Source organism: Oryza sativa, chromosome 9, assembly GCF_034140825.1.
Source record: "Oryza sativa Japonica Group chromosome 9, ASM3414082v1".
NCBI lineage: Eukaryota > Viridiplantae > Streptophyta > Magnoliopsida > Poales > Poaceae > Oryza > Oryza sativa.
The window spans coordinates 17,565,414-17,583,037 of record NC_089043.1 but is presented as its reverse complement, the minus strand read 5'-3'; the positions used below and the strand labels follow the sequence as shown (position 1 = coordinate 17,583,037).

The window sequence follows — 17,624 nt, the reverse complement described above, 5'->3', positions numbered from 1 at the left end:
ATTATTAAGCAACAAAAACAATTATCAAAGTTTATTAAAAAGAAAACCTAAAAATAATCCCCCTCCTCCCTTTGGACCAAGTCTAGCCCAAAGTCCTCCCTCTCTCTCTCTCGGCCCGCGGCCAAAGTCCTCTCTTCCTCCCTCTCTTTCTCTCCCTCTCCTTTTCACCCTCCTTCTCTTGGGCCTCCCCTCCCCCTCCCGGCCCACTCCCTCCTCCTCCCTCTCCCTCCCGGGCTGCCTCTCCCTCCTCTCCTCCTGGGCCGCCTCCGGGCCCAAGCCGAGGGGCGCCCTCCCGCCCGTGCCGCGCACGTGCGTGCGCTGACGGCACCCCGCGTGGGACCCGCCTGCCAGGAGCGTCGTCCTCCTCCTGCCCGGCCTCCTTCCTCTCTCTCTCCCGTGCAAAACCTAGCGCCGTTCCTCCTCCAAATCCGCGCAAATCAAACCATGGATTCCAAAATTAATTGGGGGGTTTTAATCCCCATTGATTCCTCTTCAATTCCCCCAAATTCCCCCTTGAATCGTGCCCCCAATCGCCGGGAACGGACGCGCCAACTCCGGCCACCTTCCATGGCCGCCAGCCGGGTTTTCCGCCGCCGTTCCCCGCTCCTCCCGTGCTCGGCTCGCTTCCCTCCGCTATAAAACGGAACCCCATCGCTCCGTTCTCTCATTTTAGCCCCCTCCCACGATCTCCCGTGGTCCCTAGCCACCTCCAGCCGCCTGTGCCGCTTTGCCGGAGCGTCGGCTTTCGTCGTCGCTGCCTATCCCGGCACCGGAACGCCATCCTCTTCCCCGGCCAATCCACGGCGTCGCCTGTATTTCGCCGGAACGCCGTCACCCGCGCCGCCTCTCCCTCGGTCTCGTCGGCACCCACTACGGCAGCCCCTTCCGCCGTGCCAGTGCGCCGGCCGACGTAGCCGTCTCCACCTCCAGCATCGCAGCGGCAAGGTCGCCCTCGGCCTCGCCTCCCCTTCGACCGAACCCCACCGGTGTTCGTCGTCGTCGTCATCGTTCCTCCTCGCCGGCTCGTTGTCTCGCTGCGCTGCCTCCGTCGTGGGCATCGCTACGGTGTGTTCCACGCCGTCCTCGCATCCGTGCAGCTGCTGCCGGCTACCCTCGTCGCCTCCTCGCCGGCCCCGGTCGTCGTCGTTGTCGTCCTCTCGTCGTTCCCGGTCGTCGTGGCGTTCGTCCCTCCGTCAAGCCGTTCTCGTCCGTCGTCCGCGTCCGTCAAGTGAGCCGCTGCAGCCCCGTCATCGTCTTCGTCCTCGGCTCCGCGTCGTCAAGTCTCGTGCCGGCCGCGTCTCGCCTTCGTCCAAGGATCGCCGCCGAAGTCGTCCCCTCGCCGTTCGTCTCCGTCGTTCCCGGCCGTCTCCGCCGCGCCCGTTCGTCGTTGTCGTTCCCACGCCTCGTCGCGTGGTGGTAAGGATCCCTCTCCCTCGCTGCCCCGTCCTCGTCCTTTCGGTGTCGCCCGTGCCCGTTGTGCGGTTGTCGGCCCCGGTACCCGTGTATCGGTGTCGGTAGTCGTTCGCTTGTGCGTGTGGTGACCGTGTTAGTGTGCCCGCTCGGTAGCCGCGTGGTTTCCACGTGTGCAGCCCGCGTGGTGTCTAGTGGAGTCCGCTTGTCGGCCACTCGCCTCGGTTGACACACGGGGTCCGCTTCCGTCGACCCGTGGACCGTCTCTGTGTACTCGATCTACCGCGGTCCTTTAGGTTGACATGTGGGGTCCGCATGTCAACAGCGCAGCCTTCCTGTCTTTTCCAGGCTAGCGCTTACACATGTTTTATAGTTGCAAAACCTAATTATAATAATCCGTAAATCTCCATGTAACAGCATTAAACTTCGGATGATCATATCTTGGTCATACGAACCCCGAATCGACCCGTTCAAATCTCCTAATGTTTGTTATAACCTAAAGAACCGTGTGCTTTCTTTTTATGTATTGTTATTGCTTTTTTATAGCGTTTAGCTTTGCTTGTGTGCTTCACGTAGCTTCTGTCGTTCCGGAGGTTCTCGAAGCGTGGTTCGCGGTCGTCGCCGAAGGTTCAGCAGGCCGTTCTCTCTGAGCAAGGCAAGTCACATCATCCTTGAGCATATTGAATCCCAGTTTATAAAATTATTTTGATTTAAATTAATGCATTATCGCTTTAGTTAAATCCCCGCGTTATCACTGTTTTATTTAGCCATGCCTATTTACCTTTGTTATGACCTTATTATTGTTATTGATATTATTACCTTGTTCACCCTAGAATAAACAAAACCCCAACTAGTGGGCACTCTATTCATGGTTCCACTAGTATGAATTTAGGTAGGTGCTTCGCTGATTAATTAAGCAACATTAGGTGGTTTTTATAACTCTAGACTTTGGGAATATTCATATCACTTGGACATATTGGAATGGTCGGATTATTGTGGAATTGGATGCACACCTCCCCCTCTATTCAAAACCCTCAAAATGGTTTTAGGCTGGGCTCGGGGTGCATGGTTTTGTTAGTAGCACCTCGGCCACATAAGGACTGGTCTTCGGGCCTCTGTTGCAAAGCACTACCGTACTTCCACATGTCTAGTGGGTAAGGCTTAGTTTGTGGCTCAGTCTGGTTATAAACAAAAGTACACGGATGGAGATGGACGAAGTCGGGGGTCGATGGACATCTCTAGGACAAATGAAGGCTACACGGGCTGCGGCCCGGTAGTCGAGATGTCATGGCACAGGGTTGGTGTCCTGCTGCTAGGGGCTCAATTCTGCCTGCCTGTCCGGAGGTTCCGGCCGTAGGTGGGTTGGGTCGGTACTCTTGTCTATGGCTAGGATGGGTTAGAAACTATGTCATGTCTTCCGTCCATATGCCGTGGTGGTATGTGGCACATGGTTGCACGTGAGGAAGACGTGTCTTGTGGGTAAAGATGTACACCTCTGATCAGAGTATAACCTATTCGAATAGCCGCGCCCTCGGTTATGGGCAAGCCTAGCAATGTACCCAATTTAGTGTTTTAAATTCTTAAAACCTGCTTAACAACAAAAATGTGGAATGGTTGGCCTGGGTTGGCTTGGGACGAGCTGGGACCCAGGGTCGGGTTGCCAGTTCGGTCTGAATCATCGTAGGCCTTGAGTTAAGGCAGGTTCGTGTGGGTTCACGGCCTTGATTAATAATATTGCGTAGCTCTAGGATCGTGTTTACAAAATAGCTTTGGGCAACTAAGTGACTTTTAAATGCTGTTTACTGCAAAACTTAACCCCTATTATTATCCCCTTGTACTCCCTTGCATTAATCATGCATCTCCCGGTGTGACTTGCTGAGTACTGTGGTTGTACTCATTCTTGCTCTATCTTTCCCCCCTTCAGTAAGAGAAGCTTTGGAGAAGAAGTCTTAGGTGGAGTCCTGGCTTATACCCCAGTTGAGCGCCTGTGAAGATGGAGCCGTAGGCCCGCTAGTCCGCTGTTGTTTATTTTTGATTGTCAGGCCTGAAGTGCCTTTGTAATAATGTAAATATTATCGATATAATAAAGATATGCCTTTTGTATCATGTTTGTTTGGTGTACCCCGGCTTTTCCTGGGACGGGGATTAATACACTAGCGTTCGGGAAAAGGCAATTTTCTCGGTCGCGACAAAAACCGCTGCGGCCGGTGCCGCTGGAGATAGCTCGATGCTTGCGTGTGCCAGGAGCAGAGCCGGCTCTTCCTCCTCCACCCGTGCAACGTGGGCCTGGCTGCGTCGAGCCTGTCGACAGTCTCTGGCCCAATGGCCAAGCTTGCCACAGTTGCGGCGGGCGTCGTCTTGTGCCGGCTTGTGGTTGCCGGCGGCGCCGCCCTAGGTGCCTCTGCGAGCGCCACCCTCGGCGCGTCTTCGCGCACACCGCAGCTGCACGCCTCCGCGCGCCTTGCGCTGCTTGCAGCCGCTCGTCGAGGAGGAGGACTCCCATTTTCTCCCGTCACCCTGGCTAGCCTCCCACTGCTCCCGAGTGAGATGGAGCTTCCCACCAATGGTGATAGGCCCCGAGAGTGGCTATGGCTCATCGCCTTCGACGACCTTGAGGCGACCTATCGCCTCCTCTATCGACATCGTGGAGAGGTCCAGCAGAGACTCGATCGAGCGAGCGATCTGCCTATACTTCTCTGGGACGCAACGGAGGAGCTTCTCGACGGCTCTCTCCTTGTCGTAGGTGTCGTCGCCGTACTGCACCATCTTCTGCAAAAGAGTGTTGAGACGGAGGGCAAAGTCATCAACATCCTCACCTGGCTTGAAGGCCATGTTCTCCCACTCCTTGCGGAGTGCCTGCAGTGTGGACTTGCGAGCGCGGTCGCTACCGATGCATGCCGCAGCGATGGCGTCCTAGGCCTCCTTGGCAGTCCGCTTCTGGGAAAGCGAGAACTGCATCTCGGGCGGGACTGCAGCAATGAGGGCATCCCGCGCCCGTCGATCCTCGTCGTAGTCGACGTCGCCGTACCGAACTGCCTCCCACATGTGCCGCACCTGGAGCCTCACCCTCATGACCGCAGCCCACTCGACGTAGGTTGTCTTGGTGAGGGTAGGCCACCCACCGCCGGGGCCGACTTCCCTGATGACGGCCTGAAACCCGTGGTGTCCACGGTATCGGTCCGGGGAGGGAGAAACGCGCCGCCTGTAACGACCGCGATCTCCGTCGACCCAACCGTTGCCACCGAGAGCACCGCCGTCATGCGCACCCCTGCTAGGGGGTCCACTGACGCGTCCAAGCTCGTCTGGGCTGCCGCCGCCGCGCGCGCTCCCGCCAGGTACACCGCCGGTGCGTCCACGCCCGGCTGGGCTGCCGCCACCGCGCGCGTGGGGGTGCGCGGCTGCCCACTGCTCCGCCCGCTCACGAGCTGCCTCCCTCATCAGCTCATCAGCGGGGATGTTGTAGGCGGAGACAGAGCTGCTGGAGCTACTATCGCGCAGAGCCTTGAGCTCTGTCGCCGCTGCCGCTGCTTCCACTTCCACCCTTGCCGCCGCCAGCCTTGACGCCCTTGCTGCCATCGCAGACATGGCACGCTACTGGGGGGCTGCTGCGTGGAGAAGAGGCTGCCTCTGACGAGCTGCTGCTCATCAGTGCAGGGGAGGAAGGATGAGCAGGAACAGCCGGTGTTCCTGCTTCTGGCTGAGGACAGAGAGGAACTCGGGAAGGGGATGAGCAAGAGATGTCTAGGCTATATGATAGAATGGCTCTGATGCCAGATGTTAGTAGCAAAATCTTTACTCTCATTGAGAGGATGGCGCTAGGAGAGTTGGGGCAATTTTGTCTATTTTCTTATAAAAGCCATACCATCCCGGGGGAGGTTGGATACATATTTATAGCCATAGCTGGCTGGCTACAGGCTACTCTAAAAAATGAGCGGGATGCTATCCTAGAGAGCATCCAAACTGAAAGCATAAAGCATGCTGTCCTAAAGAGCATCCAAACTGAAATTATAAAGCAAAAACTGAAAAATGCTGTCCTAATAGGAATATATGTTGTCCTAAAAGGAGAAAACAACCTAAAAGTAAAAGAAGGACCACAGAGACCAAAGACCAACAGCACAAGGACGCACAAGGACTTATTCTATCAGAAGAGAGGGTGGAGTTGCAAACATAAACCACGTATGTACCTTTTGTCAGGCTTGATTAATTTGCTTTCAGATGAAAGCAATTCATTGCTGCACTACTCCTTGAATTGAGGGTTCCGATGCCTAGAAAACAACATCCTCTGCAGATGTTTAAGGCTGTATAGAGGAAATTAAATTAAGATGGTATCATCCTTATTCTTCCATCTCTCACTGGTTGCCTACTAATATCCTTGTCAATGTTGCTATCATGACAAATATATTTTCTTGGTTTCAGGTTCAAGTGAAAAGTATGCTTAGGCGGAGGATAGTAGTGCGAAAAGTTGGACATTCATCAATTCCATCACTGATTGTGTTTATTTGATTATTCCTTCACATACTCTTTTTTTTTGGGGGAGGGAACCAACTGGTGGTGCTCTTTCTTCTTTGTCCTTATATAAGAGAGAAATGGTACAGTTGCTTTGGTGTCTCACTAATTTGATATAGTTGGGGTCCACCCCGCCTGCTTAACCGGGGAGCCATCCAACCTGGATCTTTGGATTAATTGCACATTCTCAAAGTACAAGTATTTTAGTTCTATAGACTGAATCACAGTATTGTTTTTTCCACCGCTTTTGCATATCCGATTTAAGTTTTTTTTGGTACATTTTCATGGTAGAAAGAAACCAGCGTGTAAGCTCTGTGGCATTGCACTCCAGGTGTTTCTGGTTTTGCCTTATGTAATAGTTTGAATTTTGCTTTGTGGTATGGTGCTTGCAGGGCTGATGACTGGAGGTGTGATTCTGCTTGTCGGTTGAGGGAAGAATTCACAGGCCTGTGTTCACTGAGGATATCTTCTCAACCTATTGTTTCCACCGATCATCGATCTTTAATGCTAGGTGAGCTTCCTGTGTACCTGTATTTCATGTGGTTAGCTCTCAAGCAAAGTGGAGTTTGTTTTTTGTTCTTCTATACTGTAATAAAAAGTGCCTTATCTTATTTTAATTTGGTTTTGGGTAATTTAATCTTGAGAACGAAATGTGTTGCGATATGACTCACTTGAGAAATTCATGTAGTTCAAAAGTATACATGTGATTGTATGATTTTCGCCGTTCTATATGAAATGTTTTCTACATCTTTGAATTTATCAAACCCATGTTTTTAAGACTTCCTCAGACCCATGTGCTTTGTGAATACGAAGGTACACTTATTGAACTGGGTGTATGAAATAGGTGGCTGCCCATATCTGAAATTATACTGAAAAATGAATTAAATAATCACGCATGTCATATCCCAAACAAAAAAACTGTGGCGCGCCTTCACAGCTTTTTTTGTTGAAGCTGTGAAGAACCCTTGACTTTCCATCCAACGATGATTCCTTAATTGAGTTTGCTTTCCTCCATTTCTTGCCAGGCAGTGGTCTTTTGGTCTTATTTCTTGGTCTCTTCTTTTCATGCTCATCAGAACTGGGAGAGACAGGATGTTTTAGGGGTTTTCCAAGTCTCTGAAATGGAGCAGCAGGTGCATCTAGCTTAGGTAAAGACTCTGAATCAAGCAATTTGATTGCTGGGCGGTTCTGTGCAATCTGCTTTAGTGACTGAGCAACTCTAGCAATGCTGGAAGCTTCCATGGCTTTTTCAGTTTATCCCGCAGAATCATCTTGTCTATGAGAAGGTTCAGGTGCTTCCACACGTTTCATACATGGTGTGCTATTTTTTTGTTGGTTATATCGCTTTTTAGTACCCAGGCTATGAAACAAGGCCAGCTGTTGTTATCTATTGAAGCACACCCTTGTGCAAATTCTGTCCATGATCCGGGTCAAAGAGTACTGGCTGTTCCTGCAAGAGCAGGAGCATTTGTTGTTATCTGTCGAGACACATGCCTCTGCGGTCTTTTTCCCTGGTGTGGGTGACGTGGTGGATCCTGTTAATGCAGGAGGCGGTGCCCTGATATTTTTTTTTTTACACTTTTTGATTCAAGGAAAAGGCTATGCATGCAGGCCTTATGATTTGTTCGTTTTTATGCCCAAGTATCTCAGTTAAAGCTATTACCATGCCCATGCAGGTGTGGTATTATCATGGGTATCTAGAAATGATCAGCTTCTGCTTTGCTTATGTACGCAGCCAGAGAAATGTATGTGCCTGCTTATAGCTGCTGTTTAATACGATTGCGATTGCAGGATACCCTAGTGGTTAGGGTGCTGCCTCTTGTTGCTCTCTTTTATTTGTCCCATTAGACCTATCATGCTCATAGGTGTTTACCATTTCCCTTCAATTTGCCTTGAGAATAATTGGTCCATGTTTACATTGTCCTTCGTTCGCTTTTGGTCCTGTCTAGGCGACGAATGATTTTCGCTGTTAATGTTTTAGAGTTATTTTTTTTATTTTGCCTAGCGGTGAAAAAAAATTGCCTTGGTATGATGAAAACTGGATTTGTTACACGCTATTGTTATGGATTATGGGCTATTCTTTTAGTTCAATTATGTCTTCCGTGTTTATCATGGCTTACTCTCATGCTCTTTTTCCTCCATTCATCAGTTATTGATTCTTCTTTTGTGCTGTCTGTAGATCTTGTTTCTTCAGATAAGAATATCATTGTTGCTGCATGGTTTGTGTGACCTGATTAGTATGTTCTTCGACTCATGGTACGTTACTGATCTTTTTGTTATACCATATTGTGCAGGTTCTTCATTCGTTACATGATATTGCCCTGTTCTAAGCATGGTATACAAGGCAAGGTGAAGCTTAGAAAGTGATATATCGCCTTTGGTGAAATATCGATTACGTTTTAGAGATCTGTTTTTGTTAGTGGTTGCAACGTTGGTTGCCCTCCAAAAACATATACAGGGGTATAGTCCAATAGGTTTTTTTTTTTCTTGGGGATGCATGTAGTTAAGCCTGGGATTTTTAGGTTGCTCATCTTCCTTGCGTGCTGATCATGTACTGGTTCAGACAGGTTCTGGCCTGAGATGGAGATTGTTGAATTAAGATCAGTATGGTTGTGTTTGTTAGGTCACCTTTACATGGTAGGTCATGGATATGATATGCGGTTGCAGATCTGTTCTATTATTGTTATTGTTGCCAGAGATAACTGCGTTCGTTGTACCATCGTCACCATAGATGGCTGTTCGGGTGATTGATCAAGTCCGTACTTCTTTGTTCTCATCGCTGCTTGGTGCTCAGTATTTGGTGCTTGTGAGGAGGTTACATTTTTCCATGCTTTACTTCCACTGCACATGTTGATCTAGCAATACATTATAGGGTATAGGGATATAGTTATTTCCCATATAGCGGGAATTATCTACCGGTTGATTGGTATTTAGGTGGCCATGGTTGATCAGGGTATGTGCATATAGATCTTAGAGATATGAAAATTTCCCTTGGCTGAAGCATCGGCTGAATGATTTTTGTTATGAGGTGTACAGGATTTATTTGGCTGTTGAGGGCTCCATCCTACTGCGAATTAAACGGATATAATAGCATGTTTTATTTAATCTAGATGGACGGAAAAACATTGTGCATGGACCTTTTAATTAAGGGCTACATTGGGATTGCTTTCTTGCCGCTTGTTTTAGACGCCCCTTCAATGAATCACACAATTGTTGGCCTCGTTAAATTTCGTTTCGTGTTGTTTTAATGGTTCTAATCTTTTTCGCTTTTATTTTGGTTCTGTTCATGTTGCAATGCTATCAGTCGATATGTTTTCGTTATATATGACCTGTTTATGCCTTTCCCTTTGCGGATATTCATGCTTTCTTGTGATTTGCTGTGCAGCCATTCGGTGGGATACTGGATTCATGGGTCTCCTGGCATGGAAGAAGCTAGATTTTTTCGATTTTATAGGTCGTCGAGGTCTGTAGCAGCGAGTTCCTTTTTTCCCTGATTTTGTTTCGTGATGTATATTTCGTAGGCGATTTATACTTATGCTCACAATTATAGTAAAGCCATCCTTTTGCTAGCAACAAACAGGTTCATCACTTTATAGATGACACACTTACCCGCTCTGTCACTACTATTGTTTTAATTAGTAATGCGACCTAAGTTCTTATTGTAAGTGCTGCCCTGCCTTGCATATGTGGAATGCCATCTATATATATATACTTATCGTTGCATACCACTGCCTATCAAAATCTATCTATCTATACCTATACTAATTGGACACTTTCTATGAGCTTCCACGTTAATCAGAAAGATCTAACCATTGATTAGATTGATCGCTCTATCTTAACCATACAATTAACGTGCAGCTAAAAGGCCCATTAATAAACGTGCAACTAAAAGCCCATTGAAACATGTAATTAAAAGCACGTGTACTCAAGAAAAAAAGAAACACCAGTGTGGTACCGAATCATAACAGCGTAGACATAATAAAAAACAAAACCCTACTCTGTGCTCTGCCGAAGGACGACGAGAGGCTGGTCCAGGCGGTCGCCGTCGTCGCTAACTATGAGCCAAACTTGCCTTCTCGATAACCTCCCTATCACTCCCGATGAGTTGATTGGATTCCAGGCCAACCACCAATGTCGATATAACCTGGTAAGATTGATTCATTAATCAGATTAATGATTGATCTATTATGGCAAATCGCAAAAGGCAGAGTTAAACTAATGATCTTAATAGTCATTACTCATTATCATGTGATTTTCTGTTGGACTATTATGCTATCTTCAACAATCCTATAGCATTGCTTGGTTGCCTTCGATTCTGAGTCTCCTGTGTCTAATTCCGCTCGATGTTCTGTGCAGGCAGACTGCCTAAGTCCTCCGTTGACATAAGTTGATGTATTGATGAAGCAAGCAATTCAGCGATATCATCTGAAAATTCAATTCCCCAACTATTTAGACAAGCGCAAAAGTTTCCAATGCCAGCACATGTTAGCAAAGGAAAACATCACCTCTCACCAAATCAAGCAAGAGCAATCTCTTGATGCGTACATGTCATAATTTGCGCAGGTAAATATGTTTTCTTATGGTGAATTAATTTTCCTATACTAGACACGACTTAATTAATTGTTTATTTATCATATGAGAGGCAATTAGTTTATTAATTTTTTAATCCAAATGGAGTTCCCACAATCTGAAAGCGAGGTAATGACCGACAATCTTAATTAGGGGCAATTGTGAATTTTACCACTACTTTAAATCGTTAAAACTGCCACTAGAAAATTGCAAAAAATGCCACTAGAACTGTCATTCGAGTGGCATCCTTTCAAAATTAAAAAAACCGGTGGCAAATTTGCAAATGCCCCTCTTAATTACTACCTCAGTCCAATAAAACATGCACACTATTTTAGATTCAACTTTTAAAATATATAACAAATAGTTAGTCTAATATATTTTTTTTGCGAGGATAGTCTAATATAAATTAAATTTGTTTTAGAAAGTAATATCATCGATTGACATTTGATGTTATTTTCATATGCATGCTTATAACTTTATATAAACACTGCGGTATATATGACAAAGTGAAAGTGGGATATAGGGAAGAAAAAAATGTTCTCACACTGTAAAACAAGTAGTACAAATGGATTTAATAGCTTGATCCCAATAGAGTTTCTTGAGATGCCAATTCTAATATAATACATTGATTTACGGTAAGAGAAAAATAAGGTGCATAGGCTTTGTCATCAATCCATGAACGTCTATATTATATTCATGTGGATCGTATTTGACAATCCATGTTAATAAAACATGTTGTTCGTACAATATCATGGACTATTTAGGTTTAGCTTCTCCACAATTTAATGTGTCTGAGACTCAAAATTAAGAATATGAAGCTGTACCCATCATTCGCTCTCAATATGTTACCTTAGTAATTTAATTTTAAAAGATGAAATTAATAAAGAGCAAGCTGCAATTGCATTGACATGTAGTACTCTTTCAAGCCAAACTACTATAATTCAATAATAACGGACCAATTGATTTAATATATGACCAAAATTATAACATTTATAATATTTGTAATAGTGCCCCGTGCGGGTTGACGGCTAGTGTATATAATTAGTGTTGCAGTTTGCTTATGTATAACCACCTCCTTTCTTAATTACCCTGGTTATCGTTTTTTGTTCCACATAGTTGCGTAGAGGCGGTGCTCCCCAGGCTCTAGTTATTATTATATCGTGGTGTGCCGCGCGCGCGGGAGCTTATATGTACGTAGGGCGTAGTGGAGCGAAAATACCAATCGGTTTACATCTGGGAGTTGCAATGCGATACGAGTTGTCCGGGGAAACAAACCTACACGTAAACGTACGTACATACGTGTGCCGCTGGCCGGCACGGTATAGCTCTGCTGCACGTACGGTCGGCAATTTGGAACGGTGATTTTCCTTAGAAAGGGATCGGATTTTTTTTCCTAAAACGAAAAGGCCAGTGATTTTCCTTGTATTTTTATATGGGTAGCGTTTATGTGCAAGCTAGACATTTCACATGGATATGTGTTGATTATAACCTGTCACACTAATCAACGATAAAAATAAATTGTATTTAAAACTTTTATATTTATATGTTTTTAGCGACTTAAAAAGCTAATGTTACAAATCTCTACTACATAAAAAAAATTTAAATGATTTTATCGTCCATTTAATAGAAAAAAGAGCGATTTCCATCATGGCAAAAAAAAATCGGACCTGAAGAAAAGAAGAGCGAAAATAATCACACCTATTCCTAATCACAAAAGGACAAAAGATCTAATAAAAAAACAAAAATACGTCCCACCACACCTTGCGCTTGCTTCGCTTCTCCCCATTCCGATCTCTTTTTTTCCTTTTTGTTTTCAAAAATAAACAAACAATTTAAATTCCTAATCACAAAAAGACAGTGATCTATAATAAAAGAACGAAAATATGTCTCGCCACATCCCGTTCATGCTTTCTTTCCTCGTGATCTCATTTTTCTTATCTTTATCTTTACATATTTAAAATATTTGTAGTGTTTCTATTATTCGTCACTGTCTAGCGTACATCGACGGTTTTCGTGTTTCTGCATTGGCGCCCTAGCAGCACGTGCAAGTCTGATTGCTTCCAAACCAAAATTCACCGCTTCCACGTCGACGATCAAGCATCCCACACGTCAGAATCTAATAGGCTCCAAACGCAGCACATCCGATTTGCCTTCCCATGCCAAGCGCAGAAGCGTAAATCATATCCTATTTTGCTTATGCTCTACCGGTAAATCTACAATTTAAACGATGTCAAAGGATCGCCAACTCGTGAATTAGGAAATAACCAATTACCACACCAATTAAATGCTGACATAAGTTCTAAGTTCCAAGTTCCAACTAACATCAATGCATCGGGAGCCCAGAAAACAAAACACAAAACATAGTACAAAACAGTAGAAAAGGCCTTGTTTAGATTCAGAATATTTTCTTCAAACTTCCAACTTTTCCGTCACATTAAATATCTGAATATTTGCATGGATCATTAAATATGGAAAAAAAACCAATTACACAATTTACATGTAAATCACGAGACGAATCTTTTGAGCCTAATTACGTCATGATTTGACAATGTGGTGCTACAGTAAACATTTGCTAACGACAGATTAATTAGGCTTAATAGATTCGTCTCGCAGTTTACATATGGAATCTGTCATTTGTTTTGTTATTAGTCTACGTTTAATACTTCAAATGTATGTTCGTATACTTAAAAAAAATTTGGCACACGAACTAAACACAGAAGTGTAAAGTTCAGAATTTCCATCAATCCAGTTCAAAAAGAAAATCAGAGCTCATAAACGCCGCTGAGGTAGTAGTATGCGTAGAAAAAAGAAAATAAAGCCTGTGGAAGAGATATCGGATATAGAACCTATAAACTTGGTCCATGAAAAAACCACGACCTTCCTGCAGAAAAATTGGACATGCAGACATCTAATCTAAATCTAAAGTCTTCAAACCCGCCCGGAAATGCTGCTCCCACGGCATTTTGCGCTGGCGTGGACGCTGCCGCGTCGCGACACGTCAGCGCGCGCTGGAAAACGGTGGGATTTCGCGAGCACTCCTGCCTCCACGTCGTCGCTGGTCATTTTGCAAAAACACCCTTGATTTACTTGATAATTTGTTATATGTCCCCATCCCTTAGTTTTAAGGTTCTGCGTTCTTACTTAGAGGACCTTTGTAAACAAAAATATTCTATACGAAGAAGAGAAAAATCGAAAAATCGTACCGCGCTCTGAAAACTATAAGATGAGGGGCGTTTTTGTAAAACAGAAACAACCCTAACCCCCCTTCCCCAAACCCTAGCCGCGACCATTCCTCTGCCTGCTCTCCTCCTCTCGCTCCGCTCTCTCTCCTGCCCAAGCAATGGTCGCCCCCCCCCCCCCCCCCCCCCCAATTCTCTTCTTCCCGCAGGTGACGGCCTCCCCCGCGCACTCTCTGCTGTCGTGCCCGCCGCCGCCCGGCACGCGGGCCGCTGCCGTCGCCGCATCGTTGTCCTGCGGTCGCCATCCTCTCGCACTCGCCGCCGCATCCGCCAACGAGGAGGCCGGGACCACCGGATCCGGTGACTCCGGCCTCCTCGCCGGCAGATCCGGCCACTCTGAGGCGAGGGGGTCTCGCCCCGCTGTCGCCGCCGCCCGCTCTCTTCGCAGCGCCGTGGCTGCCGTCCGGTCTGCTCGCTACGCCGTTGCCATCGCCCGCTCGAAGGGGATGCCGTCGATGCCTGCTTTCCTCGCAGCGCCGTCATTGCCTCCCGCTCTCCTTGCTACGCCGGCGCCGGCGCCCGCTCGTCGGGGAGGTCGTGGGTGCCGGATCCGACAGCCACGGTGTCCCCGCCGGCCGATCTGGTCACCCGGAGTCGACGGCAAGCGGTACCACAGCAGGCTCATCGGTAGTAACGAGGGCGGTAGTTCTTCCACATCGGTGAGATCCACAGATCGATAGTGACGACGTCGTTTGTTCTTCCACAGCGGTGAGCTCCACACGGAAAGTTCCACTCTCCAGCACTCGGTTTGGTGGTGGCCAGAAGGGGATTGTCACGATTGAGCGGAACAATGTGTGGATCCGCATCTCAGTCTCTACATCCCGACAACGCATCCAACATCAGCCATCGACAAGGTACAAAAGCTTGATTTGTTGCATGCTTTCTTCCAGTAAATAGCAACATATGATGTTCTCTGTTTCTGCTGGTGATGTATTGGGATTGGGAGCAGATTCCTTTGCTAGATCGCAAACTAGCCGATCTAGAGGTGTGGTGCCGGAAATTATGTTAGAGGTGACAGTGGCCAGCGACAAGGTCAACCTGGCGGTGTAGAAGTCTGTCTCGAGGACAACGCGCTCATTGCGGCCATGGGTGGCCATCGGCACTGCTTCTCCATGCAGGCATGCACCAACAACACTGGCATCCTTCCGGCACAATGCACAAATCTGTCTATGCTTCCAGCTGCAGCTACATGTCCCTGCAACCTGCATATTTGCATAGTCCAGGCACTCTGCAAGATTGTCTGACCAAAATGGAAGAGGTCAGTGTTGCAACCCACCACTATAGTTTCTTGATTTTCTATTGATGCCTGCTGTCTAATGTTAACATTGCAGGGGAAAAATATATTCTTTTCCTTTTCCTGTAATGCACTTGGCTAAGAAAATTGGCGGACAGTTAAGCTGCTAATGCTTCTTTGCTCATGCTCCTTGATCAGAACATAAATGGTGAGTGATAAAAATTGTATTGTCCCTCCATACAGATATTAGAGCAGTTTCCCCCATTTTTCCATTCATGTATGGTTTCGTTCCCCCTTGATCAGTCAACTACAGGACTGCTCTTGGGTGACTGAAACTGATTTCACTTTAGTTATTTTGGAGCAAATATTTTTCTAGAACAAATTGTTTTACTTTGATTATACTCCATCCCACTTCTAAGTAACATCTCACCACACTTTATTATGTGAGCAAGCATATATAAACCATGTGTGCAACCGTACCTCTGACATGCGTGTTTTTTCTTGTCTGCGGGTTAGTTGAAGATACACATGAGAAGGGCTTGATTAGGCCTGGTGTTATGGTGCTGAATTGTTGATTGAAAAAGCCGGTGATAATGTTGGTACCTTTTGGTATTAGTTGCTATTAAAGAAAGGTTGCAGGTTTCTTGCTATTATGCCGGCTTAATACTCACTTCACAGGCAGATACTACTGAGGTTTTTTTATGCTAAGTAACATTGACAGGTGATAACCAGGATCCCACCTCTTAGAAATTGTTAGAGACTTAAAATGCACTTAAATGCCTCATTCAGTTTTTATTTAATAGATATGTTTCTGGGGAATGGACCAAATTAATTTTGTGCCTTTCTTGTGCTTAATTTTTTATTACATATTATGCTAAACTAATTACTACTCTTTCCGTTACATTTTAAGAATCCTCTGACGAGTGTTAAGTAGTGCATGCTTTAATTTTCTATAGATTGTTTAGGTGTTTTGAGTGTATGATTAACAAAGTGGAACAACTCATGAATGTCATGCCTAATTATCGTTGTTAACCAGGCAACAAACTCAACAAATCCAGGGGCACTCTTAAAATGATCTGGTAGAAATCCCCACCTTAAACCCTTAATACTCTAGAAATCACCGCTATCTTTTACATCTATTGCCCTTATTTTGCTTATTCCAAACATGACTTTGCTTCATGTTCATTTTCTGAAAGTGTCAGCACCTGACATTTGGAAGCGCATAACTAACAAAGTGGGCATGGTGTAACAATTTCTAGAACAAGAGGCACCACTCATAGGGCAATGCAGTACATGTGTGCTGATAGCAGTTGTAGGGAGAAAACAAATTTATGAAGAGGCATGTTTATTGTTGACAATAAGGGACCAATTGAAAGGGTAGTAGTGCTGCTGCCACCTCCGTACCTCAACTTCTCAGTCATGCCAGAACATAAACTTTGCTTGCAGATTGTATTTCAATGCTTAGAATACCAAAATACAAGTAACACTTAGCATATTTTGCTATTACAAACTAATATGGAATGACTAACTACGTTTTTTGTTTGTTCCTTAAATTTTGCTTGTGATAGGAAAAAAGGGGGATTTTCATTTTTGCTCTGCTATATTAGTTTTCTTTTACCAGCATGCTTGCTTATTAAAATTTGGTGTACATCTTCGTTTATCTAGGCATATAAATTTGATCATTTCATGTCTACCTGTGTTTGCTCTTAAGTCATGATGCATCAATGGGGCTCAACAGTTCATCAGTGCTAATTACCAGAGAGGATAATGAAATAAAGGTGAATGTTCCATCTTTTTTGATGTTTCAGTACTATGTTCCCCTGGATTTGCTCATGATTTCAGATTTTTACTATTGAAATTTGCTTACGTTGATCAATGATCAATATAATGTGTTGTTGATATTCTGCTAGAGGTTCAATTTGATTTGTTTGTACATCATAGATAGGGCAAGGTATCTGCCAATGATTTAATGTACAGATTTTGTTGGAAGCTCTATAATGCATGTCAGTTAACATTTTAAATTACAGTAGGATTGATCTCTGTTGTTGAATGTTCTTTATTTTTCTCTGTGTGACAGATCCGCAATCACTTATTTGGATGCATCAAGCTAACAAGTCTTTCCTGCAGCAAAATACTATGCTCAAATCAGTGTCTTAATTATAGGCTGGCTGATTGGGCCCAGGAACTTGGGATCTTCATAGAACTATCATTCTATTTCATTGCGTACATTAGCCCTCATACCATGGAAACAGTCATTCAATTCCACTTGTACCATTATACATGACAACAGAGCACTTATTTCCTCCCTATACTATCAACAAAAACAACCAGAAAAGCAAATTCTTCTAGCTGTGTATTCACTTTTCCATTTCTGATGCCATGGGTCTTATTCCGTATAAAAAAGCATCAGTACAGCTTGAAGACCATCTATCCATTCCATTGTTGTCGCATTGTATCAGCAACGCTAATATCATCACCGTCTCTGTCACACCTTCCAAACTATACATGCGGAACAACAGTAATCCATTCCCTTCCATCCAATATTGCAGGACAGGTGCTGCGCGCAACGCGCGCGTTCGCCTCTAGTACAGTAAAGCCAACAAAAAAATCCAGGACAACACGTAGAACCAATCGGAGCAGCAAAAATTCAGAGATTCGCTGCCGTT

At 45.4% G+C, this 17,624-nt stretch overlaps 2 long non-coding RNA genes across 4 annotated transcripts; both read left to right on the top strand.

Moving 5' to 3' along the window:
* The first annotated feature begins 360 nt into the window (after positions 1-360).
* LOC9269780 (uncharacterized) lies at positions 361-8,618 on the top strand. Its single transcript, XR_010735272.1, has 4 exons — positions 361-1,416; positions 1,987-2,065; positions 5,827-6,427; positions 8,211-8,618. It is a non-coding gene; the product is annotated as an uncharacterized lncRNA (long non-coding RNA).
* Positions 8,619-13,781: 5,163 nt separating this feature from the next.
* LOC112936092 (uncharacterized) lies at positions 13,782-17,306 on the top strand. 3 transcript variants are annotated; one of them, XR_010735152.1, is made up of 7 exons: positions 13,782-14,351; positions 14,431-14,578; positions 14,674-14,982; positions 15,056-15,166; positions 15,475-15,679; positions 16,670-16,736; positions 17,036-17,306. It is a non-coding gene; the product is annotated as an uncharacterized lncRNA (long non-coding RNA). The 3 variants fall into 3 exon arrangements; XR_010735151.1 differs by having other exon boundaries at positions 13,785-14,351; positions 16,624-16,736; XR_010735153.1 differs by lacking the exon at positions 15,475-15,679 and having other exon boundaries at positions 13,785-14,351; positions 16,624-16,736.
* The last annotated feature ends 318 nt before the right edge of the window (positions 17,307-17,624 follow it).